Genomic DNA, 12,331 nt, shown 5'->3' with positions numbered 1-12,331 from the left:
GCATTAAAGTAAAATTACTACTGATACTCTGCATCAGTTCCTTTCTCAAACACACCCACCCCAACATGTTGCGTAGAGCGCGGGTTCTGCTAGTTCTGCATTATGGTTATGTAAATACCATGTTTTTTTCCTTATAACTTGATTTCTAATATGTAGTGTTGACCAATCTGTCGATCAATTTAATAACAGAGACCCTTTTTCAATATTATGTAAGTACCTTAACTTAATATATTATTATCTTGATTCAATTCTCAGTAACTTTTTCCTATACTCAATTAACAGATTATCAAAGTCCTAAGGTAAAGGATTCTCAATTTGCAATCTCAAAACAAAAGTTTATATCAATTATGACCAAAAGAAACATCATGGTTCGTTCCCAATTAGTTATTTTCCCCCAATTTTCCTATTTTTATGAGCTTAGTCTGAAAGTAACTAACACGGTTTCCATACACTATCTCTATTTTTATGTATTTGACAACCAATCCGGTAAAAGGTTTGTGAAAATCACTTTTCTGATTAATATCACATACAAACATTATCATGAGTATCACTTGTTGGTCCCATTGATCCTAAGATTATCCCCATCACCACCATTACAGGTCAAAACCACCACAGTTTGCCATGGATGCTCGCTTTCCATCAACCATTCTTTTTTTCCAACTTCAGTGCCAACTCACCCCCCTCTCCCCTCACTCTCACTCTCAAAGCAACCATCCCACTCTTCTCCCTCCAAGCCTCCCTCTCACCTCTTTCAAAAATTCCCCCCTCACCTTTCTCCCACCTTTCATCCCCCTCACTCTTCCTTCTCTAAGTTGCCCCCCCTCTCATCCACCAACCTGCCTCCCTCCACTGCCCTCTCACCTCCATCTCTTCACTCCACCTCCTCAAATCCTCAACTGCCATCTTCCTTGTCTCTTGTCCCCCCTCTCTCCCAGCACCACAGAGCCTTTTCTACTCCTCATTCGGCCCCCTCCCCTCGCTATTCTGCAATACCCCACACTCCTTCAGCAACCCTCCTTACCTCCCCCCCTCGTCCCTCGTCCTACCCTCCCCCGCCCCCTCCACCTCCTGCACCCAAAGCCTCCTCCCCTACCTCTTCATTAAAAGTGTGGACCTCAAATATCCTGGGCCTTCGCTCAAACCTTTCAGATCTTTCCATGCAGGTTGCCACTGACAAACCAGACATTATCTGCCTAACAGAAACTTTCCTCTCCCAAGACGTGTCTGACTCCCAAGTATCTCTCCCTGGTTACTCCCTCTTACGGTATGACAGACCTGAGCCTCGTCCTGGTGGAGGTGTTGCTCTCTTCATCAAAGACTCTATTCCTCACTCTCCCTGCACTGCCCTCACTCCCCCACACCCCCAGGAATACCTCTGGCTTCGGCTTCCCTCCACTCCCACCTCATGTTTATATGTGTACTGTACCGTCCACCGAACAGTGATGACTCCATCTACACCTCACTCTCCGAAAACATGGACCATCTTCTATCTTCTCATCCAAACTCTCTCTTCCTCTTATGTGGCGACTTCAATTGTCATCACGCCAGTTGGCTAGGTGTGGTTACCTCTCTCACCTGCCATGGGACATCAGCAAAAGCTTTCTGTGACTCATTGGGACTGACTCAATCGGTCAACTTCCCGACCCGGATCTCAACCAATGGTACTCCATCTCTTCTGGATCTGATTTTGACAAATTTCCCTGACAATATCTGCTGCTCTTCCTTCGCTCCAATCGGTTCTTCTGACCACGTCCTTATTAAAGTGGACATCTCTCTGGCTGTTATCAGAGAACCACCTCACCGCCGTCGAGTCTGGCATTTCACTCAAGCCGACTGGCAGGGTCTCCGAGCAGCCATCAAACTTACAGACTGGTCTCCTATCACTACTTTCTCAAACATCAACTCATCCTGGGAATTCTTTCAAAGAAACTTGCTCTCCCTCATGCACAGATTTATCCCCTCTCGTGTTCAGTTGTCTTACCCTTCCTCCCGCCCTTGGTTTACTGAAGCTTGTGGCGAGGCAGTTGTCCTGAAACAACTTGCCTTTGCCTCATGGAAAGCAAACCCAACTGAGGGCAATCTCAGTTCTTTCCACAAAGCTCGGAACAAGTGTGTATCTACCCTCAGGAGAGCCAGAAAACAACATCTTTCTCATCTCAAGTCTGAACTCTCAAACCTCTCTCCCTCCTCAAAATCCTGGTGGCGTTTAATCAAATCTGTTTCTGGTGTATGTTCCCCCTCCATCCCCTCCCTTACCTCAAATGGCCACACTGCTGATTCCACACGTGATAAAGCTGAATGTCTAAACTCGGTGTTTGCAGCTAAATCTTGTGTCCTAAACCCATCACTATCTCGACCCACCTTACCCAGTCGCACCCAACTGTCCCTGGACTCTGTATCCTTTTCTCCTGACAAGGTGGAGAGCTTGCTTTCAAACCTCGAGTCAGATTCTGCAACCGGTCCAGACGGCATCAGCCCACGTGTCCTCAAAGCCTGCTCTTCTGCTCTTGCTCACCCTCTCTCTGTTCTATTCACCCTCTCATTTTCCCAAGGTCATCTGCCATCTGCTTGGAAATCTGCTACATCACTGCCCTGCATAAAAAAGGTGCAAAAACAGATCCCTGTAACTACAGACCAATCAGCCTTCTCCCAATCATCAGCAAGGTTATGGAATCCATCATCGCCTCAGACATGAAATCCTTCCTCTTCTCCAATGGCTTGATTTCCAATCATCAATTTGGTTTCAGACCAGGTCACTCTACCCTGGATATGCTGCTACTGCTCTCCCATCAATGGATGGATGTCCTCAATGCCAGACAGGAAATCCGAGCCGTATCCCTGGACATATCACGTGCTTTTGACACAGTCTGGCACCCTGCCCTACTCACCAAACTCTCTTCCCATGGTATTCAAGGCCATCTCCACTCATGGCTCGCAGACTTCCTCTCCTGTCGCAGTCAACGTGTGGCCCTAAATGGAGTTCTTTCATCCCCTCTTCCTGTGCAGGCTGGAGTTCCTCAAGGTAGCGTTCTGGGCCCTGTTCTTTTTCTGGTTTTCATCAATGATCTCTCGGACTCTCTGGAAAATCCTCCATTTCTCTTTGCCGACGACTCCACCCTCTGCCGTACCATCTGTCATCCCTCAGACCGGCAAGCAGCAGCTTCTTCGCTCACTGCAGATCTGGATAAAATCACAAACTGGTCCAACAAGTGGAACATGTCTTTCAATCCAGACAAATCTCACACTCTCACTATGTCTCTTCGAAAGGACCGTTTACAAAACCCCCCCATCCACTTTCTCAACAATCCTCTGGAAGAAGTCTTTTCTTTCAAGCTTCTGGGTCTCACTATCTGCCATGACCTTTCCTGGGAAAGTCACATTTCCAACCTTGCCTCAAAAGCCAGTCGCCGACTGGGAATCCTCCGTCGTGCAAAGTCCTTCCTCGGCCCTCTTGAGCTCCTGACCACTTACAAAGCTTTTGTCCGTAGCCTGATGGAGTACTGCTCTCCCCTCTGGGCTGGTGCTCCTGCTTCCCACCTTTCTCGACTTCACGCTGTCGAAACCAGGGCATTTAAGATCATCGGCATCTCCCACAATGAAGCTGAGTCTTTGGGCCTCTCACTCAATCACCGCAGGTTGGTCGGTGGTCTTTCTGTCTTCTACCGACTCCTCTCCAGCCTTGCCCCCCCTGCTCTCTCTGCGATTTGTCCCAACCACATTTCCACAGGGCGCTCAAGGTCCGCCAACAACCCCCTTCTGGTAAAACTACCAAAATCACGAATCACTGCTCATCTTCACTCTTTCATTCCTCTTTTTTCCCGCCTTTGGAATAAACTTCCTCACTCTATTCTTTCCCATTCTTCCCTCCAGGCTTTCAAAACAGCTGTTCACCACCACCTCTTATCTTCCCCCATCCAAATCCTCGATCTTTTCTACCCCCGATAATCCACCCAAGCCCACTTCCTTCAATTCTCCTGCTTTCCTTCCTGAAAGTCCCTGTAATGTCCATCTTCTCCTCGCCATGTTCCCCGTCCCATCCCCATCCCTCTCCCTTCCACAGTTCACCTGTGTCTGTTCCCCAATGTTTTGTCCCTTCCACTCCCGCCCCTCTTGTCTCATGCCTCCTTGCTGTGAGTTGTGTGTTAGCTCTCATACGAGCCTCGACCAAGGTATACAAAAATAAATAAATAAATAAAAAATAAAAAAAACACTGGTGTACCGTGTCTAGGTGTTCGCAAAACATTGTGCAGATCACACCTGTGTGTTCGGTTATCATAATTCACAAAATAGATTCCCAAATAATTCAAAGATAAGTTATTCACAGGAATAATAATTAAACATGAGTAATTCACAGAAATATCATTGTCGTCACAGAATGATTCTATCCATCCATCAAACCCTTTCTGCTGTCCAAGCATTTAAATCCCCCTTAACATCCAATCGACATTATTCCAATACTCTACCATTGTGACAATAAACAGAATTATCCGATGAAATCTAATGAATTTACCGACAGGTAGAGGCCCATATAAACACAACAGACATGTTTTTTTTTTCTGTCCGTTTCCCGCACAGAAAGCTATGCAATGAATCTCAACGTATGAGGAGGCAATTAGGCCCATCAATCCTGTGTAATCATGGCGTGTGGTGTAAGTCCTCTTTGCTTCATTAGTTTGTGCTCTCTGGCAGTTTGTTTCACCTCCACCGCCACTCCTTCCTTCCAGATCGATGTCGTTGCTAAGCAACCATTCCTCTACATCCCATAATCCTCCGCGTCTGGGTCCCGCGTCGCTCACCATCCAAACTGTTGTCCAATGTCGGTAAAATTGTACAGTACACAAAGAGCACGAATCTTCGCAGATACGGTGGCCGTGTAGATATTAAAAAAACGCGTTTTAAAATACCAACTCCATGCGCATTTCAACCCAATAGCTACCAAACCATTAAAACTTGCTGGGTTGAGCAACCAGAAGATTACCTTCACAATGCCTGCGATAGCTCGCCCCCCCCCTCAAATGGACTTCACTTTCATCTCATCCCCGAGCTAAGCTGAGATTCAAACACATTGTGGAGAGGATTGGCCAATCACATCACACCATTACCGTCACCACTGAAGCATATGCTCACCTGCACTCACCACTCGCTCACCTTTTCTTTCCCACACCTCTCTCTAATTAACTATAAACTATGGAGGTTCAAAATGTACTAAAATGAACACAAAACCTCCCAACAGCATCCAACACCAGGAGCTTCACAATCAATACCCCTCTCGTTCGCCAACCAGCATGGCTACCGAAGCAAAACCACTCCACATTCAACCGTGTGATTTTAAAACCCTTCCATCAAACTCCCTACTGTGCATCCCTCCTTCAGTACACTGTTCTCTTGGCACAGCCCAGACGTTATACATGTGAAAACAGCAGACACTTTTTGATGAATTGTAGGTCATGACGCGTGATCACATGTCGCGCGGCTCACGCACGGGATAGATAAAGCCAAGATTCCGCGCTGTCGGGGGATTGTCCCTGGGGCATTGACATTTACGGCAGCGGTCCACTTGGTGCTCGTTGAATGGTCTGAATTGAGAGTATACCGGAATCCATGCTAATTGCTGATTTATTTTGCGGTGATCTACTGCACATGTATACATTGCTACATTTGTACTCCTTGCTGCACCTGTATCCCCTGATGTGCCCGTAGAAGCGGCTTCAATCAAGTGGAATAAAGCCTACACTCTGAAGGTTTTTCCCTCGCTTTCATTTCAATTTATTCCACTTGATCCCTTCGGCTCTCTCAACCAACGATGGACAAGATCTACAAACCGGAGAGGTTCGACGCAGACCCAAACGCGACTGACTCGGAAATGAAATGGGCGCATTGGTTCCGTTCCTTCTCACACTATCTGACCATCATTGAAGAGGGAGCCGACAAATTGGCCGCCCTTGTGAATCATGTCTCGCCCAGTGTATTCAGACTCTTCTCGGAGTTTGACACCTACGATGCAGCGATCGACGTGCTGCAGGCGCTCTACGTGAAGCGCAAGAACGAGGTGTACATACGACATCTTCTCAACACACGCAAGCAAGCAGCCGGGGAGACAATCGATCAGTTCCTGCAAGCTCTGAGGAAGTTGGGAAAAGACTTCAGTTTCCGGGCCGTAACCGCCGAGGAACACCGAGATGAAGCGACCAGAGAAGCGTTCATCCAAGGGCTCAGGTCAGCCCCCATACGGCAACGCTTACTGGAGAAAGCGCAACCCACTCTTGAAAAGGTAGCTGACCAGGCTCGAGCAATGGATACGAGTAGGGTAAGAATACTGGTTCTGGCTCACTTTTCCCCATGTAAATGAATGGGGGATTTTCAGCCATGAAATTTTTCTTTTTTTTCCCCTAAAAAAATAAATCCCACTTTTAGCCCAAGGTATATTTATTTGTCTCCCCTTTTAACCTGGAGCCTGGTGTTGGCTTAGTGGTTAGGGTGGCGGCTTGGGATCCCAGGGTCCTGCGTTCAAGCCCCGTTGGCTGCTGAATTAACACCAGGGGGTTGACTCAGCCTGCCATCCTTCCGAGGTCGGCGAAATGAGTGCCAGTGTACTGGTCCCGGTGTATGCCCCGGTTAGAATAGGTGTACCATATCCCTGTGTGTCGTAAGAGGCGACCAGGGTTGGCGTCAGGAAGGGCATCCGGCCATAAAACATTGCCTCAAGAAAAAGCCAAACCCCTGCACAGCAGGGAAAAATGGCTGTAAAAACGGTCATTTTTTATTTCCCCTTTTAACCTAGGGGCTCTCTATTCAAATAGCCCATACAACAAGATAAAGATTTGTTAAAGGTGATTCTAAAGAAATATCTGAAACGTCGAAGCCTCGGGGCACTCTCTATTCAAATAACCCATACAACAAGATAAAGATTTGTTAAAGGTGATTCTAAAGAAATATCTGAAACGTCTAAGCCCCGGGACACTCTTTATCAAATAACCCATACAACAAGATAAAGATTTGTTAAAGGTGATTCTAAAGAAATATCTGAAACGTCTAAGCCTCGGGGCACTCTTTATCAAATAACCAATGCATATTGTTTGGCTCACTCATTGAACCTATAAACATTTGTTCATTCTCAAATTCCTTCAATAGTTTAATTTTCTTTGCACAATAATCCCCATCTAAAATATTGAAAAACAAAACATTTGAATCTTTATATTTTTTAAGATACCCCTTTTGTGCCATTACGAAATGACAAACTTCTCTTAATGATCTCATCTGACCACCTCCTGAGTTGCATATCATTTTGATATTGTAGTAAATTATTTTTCCAGTGTTCAATTGATAACCATCAAATTTTTCAGTCCATTCAAACATATTTATTATTTTCTTTACATCCTCTAACTTATTGGTTTTTAAATTGATTCGCATATTTGTTTTATTTACCTTTGTTTTAGATATTTTTTCAATAAGACTTATTTGATATTTTTCACATTCATTATGTTTTCCATTTATATACCAAGACTGAGATTTTCTCCACTCTTTAGTTTGACTAATACTTGGTTCGGCCATTTATATATTGTGAAAAACGCGGCGGTAGCCCTTAAAAACCCTAACCCATCTTCCCATCGTTAAAACTTGTGTCCATATGGAACACAATCTATTCTATTCACTCTATCATACAATATCCATATGGAACACAATCTATTTTATACACTCTATCATACAATATCCATATGGAACACAATCTATTCCATTATCTAAAATAAATCTCTTATCATCAAAGGCTCCTAATGCCTTTTTATTTACTTCTTCACTATATATCTTATGTTTATAACTTCTTATTGTATTCATTTTCCTATATTCTTCTTTCTTATTCATCAAACAATTATAATAATTTCTAAAAGTTATTGATTTCTTTATTACATATTTCTTTATTCCCTTTAACCTTTTATCAATCTGATCGCCATACTTATAAGCATATGCCTTTGCTCTCAATCCAATAAACTCACTCATTACTTTTCCACCCAACTCATCCTTAAACTTGCCAATAACCTTTTCATTCTTTTTTGAAAATAACTCACTCTTCTTACTAAAATTACTTGTATCATATACTCCAATGTTTTTCTTCATATCTTTATAAACATCGTCAGTTTTTTATATCTAGAATAAAACTATCAGTGTCCATATACAACAATGAAGCATTTTCACCATACTCTTTCTTTAAATCATTATACAAATAATCATACATCAATATCTTTGATAAATCAAGAACTGCTGTTCCAATATAAATTGGTTTATCCATGACAATACTTTCCTTTTTCATATGAATAGCAGAAAAGTTCTCTGAAAAAACCTCTTCTCTCTCAAAACTTGGTTTATTTATCAATCTAGAAGCTTCTTTCCAAGATGTTGCAAATCTAATGTTTTGCCTGTTTCTAACATTCTCCATTGTCTTTCCAAAGACAGCATTATTCATCAATTTATAGAATTCCCCTTCAAATTTTACTTTTGTATTTGTTCTCATATCTGTATTGAATTTAATATACTTTTTCATCCAAGGACTTTGTTTAAATTTTAAAACTCAATGAATTTTAGCTACTCTCAACCCAGCAGATAAATATTGTCTCAAGTTCCTTTGATGCAAAACATATCCCTCTTTATCATAGAATGTTGTTAATAACTTTTCTGTTGATTTGCCTTTAATATTAAAGCTTTTATGATAATCACTGAACCATTCTTTCTTTGGGGTTTCTTTCTCACATGCAAAAGGAAGGTCTTTATGCTTATTATGAAGATCACTCGGGTACTTCAAATCAACTTCAAAATAATAACCTTCTTCTTTGTCATTCAATTTCTCTTGAGAAGAAATAACAATATTCATCAAAGCCTTTTCATAATCCTTTTCTTCCACCCACTCTAATTTACCATAAGGCAGAGATTGAGACATTGCCCATCCATACAAATTATTAGCATCAAAGTACATCAAATAATTACTATCTTTTTCACTCTCATAATTTGGAAGATATTTATTATTTGCTTTAGCATATCTTTTTGAACATACTTGTGATATTCCACCTCTCTTAGACTTCTCAATCATCAAAAGCATATCTACATCACTGACTAAATCTATATCTTGTTTTGTCATTTTCAACATTGCACTCCAAGCTAAACCAGGAGCTGTGAAATAGTGGGCAGGATCTAATCCATAACAATTTTTATTATGGCAGAGTGATCTAAAAGCTTCAAACACATCAGCTAACAATAAAACATCTGTTTTTAGATACAAATCATGATATTCTCCAAGGTTCTTTATCTTAAATATTTTCCAAATTTCTTGTGCGTGTTTATATTCCTTATCACTTATCTCTTCTTCAAAAAGGTTATTATAGAAACTTTCTTTTGAAGGAAGTTGTGTTTCTTTAAATCTCATAAATGAATCCATATAACCATAAGGATAAATTCCCTTACTTGTAAGAATTTTCTCTTTACTTTGAATTTCATTCCTTGTTTCAATTTCCTCTCTAGTTAGAATTCCCTCTTTAATCAGAATTTCATCTATAATCAGAATTTCCTCTTTAGTTAGAATTTCATTCTTTGTTCGAATTTTCTGTATAATTAGAATTTCATCTTCAGTAAGAATTTCTTCATTCATTTCCTCATTAATTAGAATTTCCTCTTTACTTTGAATTCTCTCTTTAATCTGAATTTCCTCTTTAGTTAGAATTTCCTCTTTTGGAAAGAATGAATTAAGATTTGGAAAAGAGCCCGTGGAGCTTAGATTTGATGCGAGGTTGGCTAGTGGCGTTCCCATAAACTTGTAAGAATCAAGAAACCTTATACGAGTTATAGGTTTTGTGAATATCATTTTTGTAAATGAAATATACTTTTGACTTGTGTTTGTTATGGCAGAAATATTCCCTGGTGTTTTTGAAAGTTCATTTATAAATAGATGTGTATCATAGTTGGCGCTGTTGTGAAGAAAGACTGGAATAAAAGAAGGTAATTTATAATTAAGATTACAACAGGAATGAGCGGGACCTCTATATTTACCAGTAAGATGACAATGATCCCTAACTTTAGACTCCTCAATTTCCTCCTCACAAATATGACAGATATTGTTCTTTCTAAATTCTAATTTTTCTTCTATGGTTAATTTCATCGGTTCATTTGTTTCTTTCATTAATTTAGTTAGTCTTATACAATCCTTTTCTAATCGTTTTACAAACTCTTGTGAAGCATTTTTTCCACTATACTGTTCAAGTTTATTATACTTTTCTCCAACAGATGATTTGATATAATAACAGAAACCACAAGGAATATGTTTTTGATATTTATTTGTATATGGTTCTTTTGGATTAGGAGAAGCAGTATTTATCTTTTTAAGGATACATTCAAAATCAGCGTATATCACACATGGGTGCATGATAGATTTATTATAATCTTCAAAAGAAATCTTTTCACCAGGTTTAGGCATTGCAATTACAGCTGATTTGTGATTACTACAATATTTTGAATGTTGTTCTAATCGTTCTTTTGTATGAAATGAATTAAGACATCGCTTACAAGGATATATTTTGTTTGCTGTTCTAAATACCTGAGAAGAGATTAATCTTGATAAATTATTGATGTATGTGTAATGTGAATTATTTCCAACACTAAAATATAAAAGATCAATGTGTGTTTCTTCATTTTTATAGTTGTTTGAAATTTTTAATATTTGAACTTTGTTTGTATCCGTTAATCCATATACATTAATAGAAAGATTATTCTTTTTCTCAAATTTAGGAATATCTGTTCGTGGCATTGGGAAATTAAAATCTTTAATGTCCAAGGTATTCTCATATTTCATATATTGTTTTACTCTTTCTGAATTACATTTTGGTGGATGTAAGTGAGCAAGAACAGACCAGAGAAAACATTTATTATCATTATTCTTAATATTAACAACTGCCTTCTTTCGTTTTATTTCTTTTGGTAATTCAATATAAGAAGAAGCTTTAAGAGGGTTTGATTTTAGAATGTGTATATCTAAAAAGATGATTTTTTTAATATTGAATCCACTTCCTACCAATGTATTATCAACATCCTCCTCTTGTCTTGATAGTTCTTCATAAACCCCACTATTCAAAAAATCTTGAAATGATGTTATAAAATGAAGATCTGTCCTCATATAAGGAATTTGTTCTTCATCTTGTCTTTTCATATTCATTTTCACTCCCATATAAAACTTTAAAGTTTTCATTTCTTTTAATGTCTTTTTAATAAATTTTTCAACATCAGGTTTCACTATTTCAATTGATTCAACTATTGATGATGGACCGGGTTCTCCAAATTGAAAAATCCTTATTTTTATATGCCCTTTAAATGCCCCATCAGTGTTTTCAATATAATAGTCTCCCTTTACTTTAAACTCATTTTTCTTGTGTGTTTGTGAATGAAGATGCCTATTATAACTACTCTTCAAAACATCCTTTGAGCAGGTATCGCAATGTTTTCTTTCCAACTCAAGAGGGGATATTTTGTGAAATAGATTAAATGTGTGTTTGTTGGTTCGGAGGTGTTTTCTATAATGTTTATATTCGTGATTACAAACATCGCAGTATGTTGTATTCACCATATTTATATAATAAAACTTTGCTTAAACTAAAATTTTCTTGATGAAAATTTCGTTTATTTTACAGGTGAATCTGTGCTTAAACTAAAATTTTCTTGATGAAAATTTCGTTTATTTTACAGGTGAATCTGTGCTTAAACTAAAATTGTCTTGGTGAAAATTTCGTTTATTTTACAGGTGAATCTGTGCTTAAACTAAAATTTTCTTGATGAAAATTTCGTTTATTTTACAGGTGAATCTGTGCTTAAACTAAAATTTTCTTGATGAAAATTTCATTTATTTTACAGGTGAATCTGTGCTTAAACTAAAATTTTCTTGATGAAAATTTCATTTATTTTACAGGTGAATCTGTGCTTAAAACCATTTTATCCTCCAACTTTTTCACTTAATAAATACAATGTTTCAAGACACAAAAGACAAGTTTCAATCAATCTCTTCATTTGTTAAAGATGCTGAGAAATATGTCAAGGATGTAAATTGAACAAAGATAAATATAACAACTATTGGATAAAAACAATTATGGTGGATATGATGAGTTCTTCAATTTACTTCAGTGGAAGGGCTTTTAGTATACCTGGAACAACATCAATTAAGGTATCTCTAACAAAAGTTTCTCCTCTCCTTCTGGCAATATATTCAAAACTAGAAAAAGCAATGAAACAAGAAAAGGTATCAAAAAATAAAAACCTTATGGATGAAGCTTTAGAAAGAAAAGATAAGACCATCTGTAATATG

At 39.2% G+C, this 12,331-nt stretch overlaps 1 protein-coding gene across 2 annotated transcripts in view; it reads right to left on the bottom strand.

The window, feature by feature from the left end:
• LOC147007759 (dynein axonemal heavy chain 17-like) overlaps positions 1-5,707 on the bottom strand; it is a 552,046-nt gene extending 546,339 nt beyond the window's left edge. The window contains exon 1 of one of the 2 annotated variants that reach the window (XR_015053906.1): positions 4,700-5,707. The gene's annotated coding sequence lies outside the window, so the exon portion shown is untranslated. The remainder of the gene's footprint in view (positions 1-4,699) is intronic. The other variant, XR_015053908.1, reaches the window with a different exon arrangement.
• Between the last annotated feature and the right edge of the window lie 6,624 nt (positions 5,708-12,331).

The sequence above is a fragment of the Eptatretus burgeri genome, chromosome 26, assembly GCF_056783735.1.
Source record: "Eptatretus burgeri isolate ZD-2024b chromosome 26, Ebu_testis_v1, whole genome shotgun sequence".
Taxonomy (NCBI): domain Eukaryota; kingdom Metazoa; phylum Chordata; class Myxini; order Myxiniformes; family Myxinidae; genus Eptatretus; species Eptatretus burgeri.
This window is presented reverse-complemented; position numbering and strand designations above follow the sequence as displayed.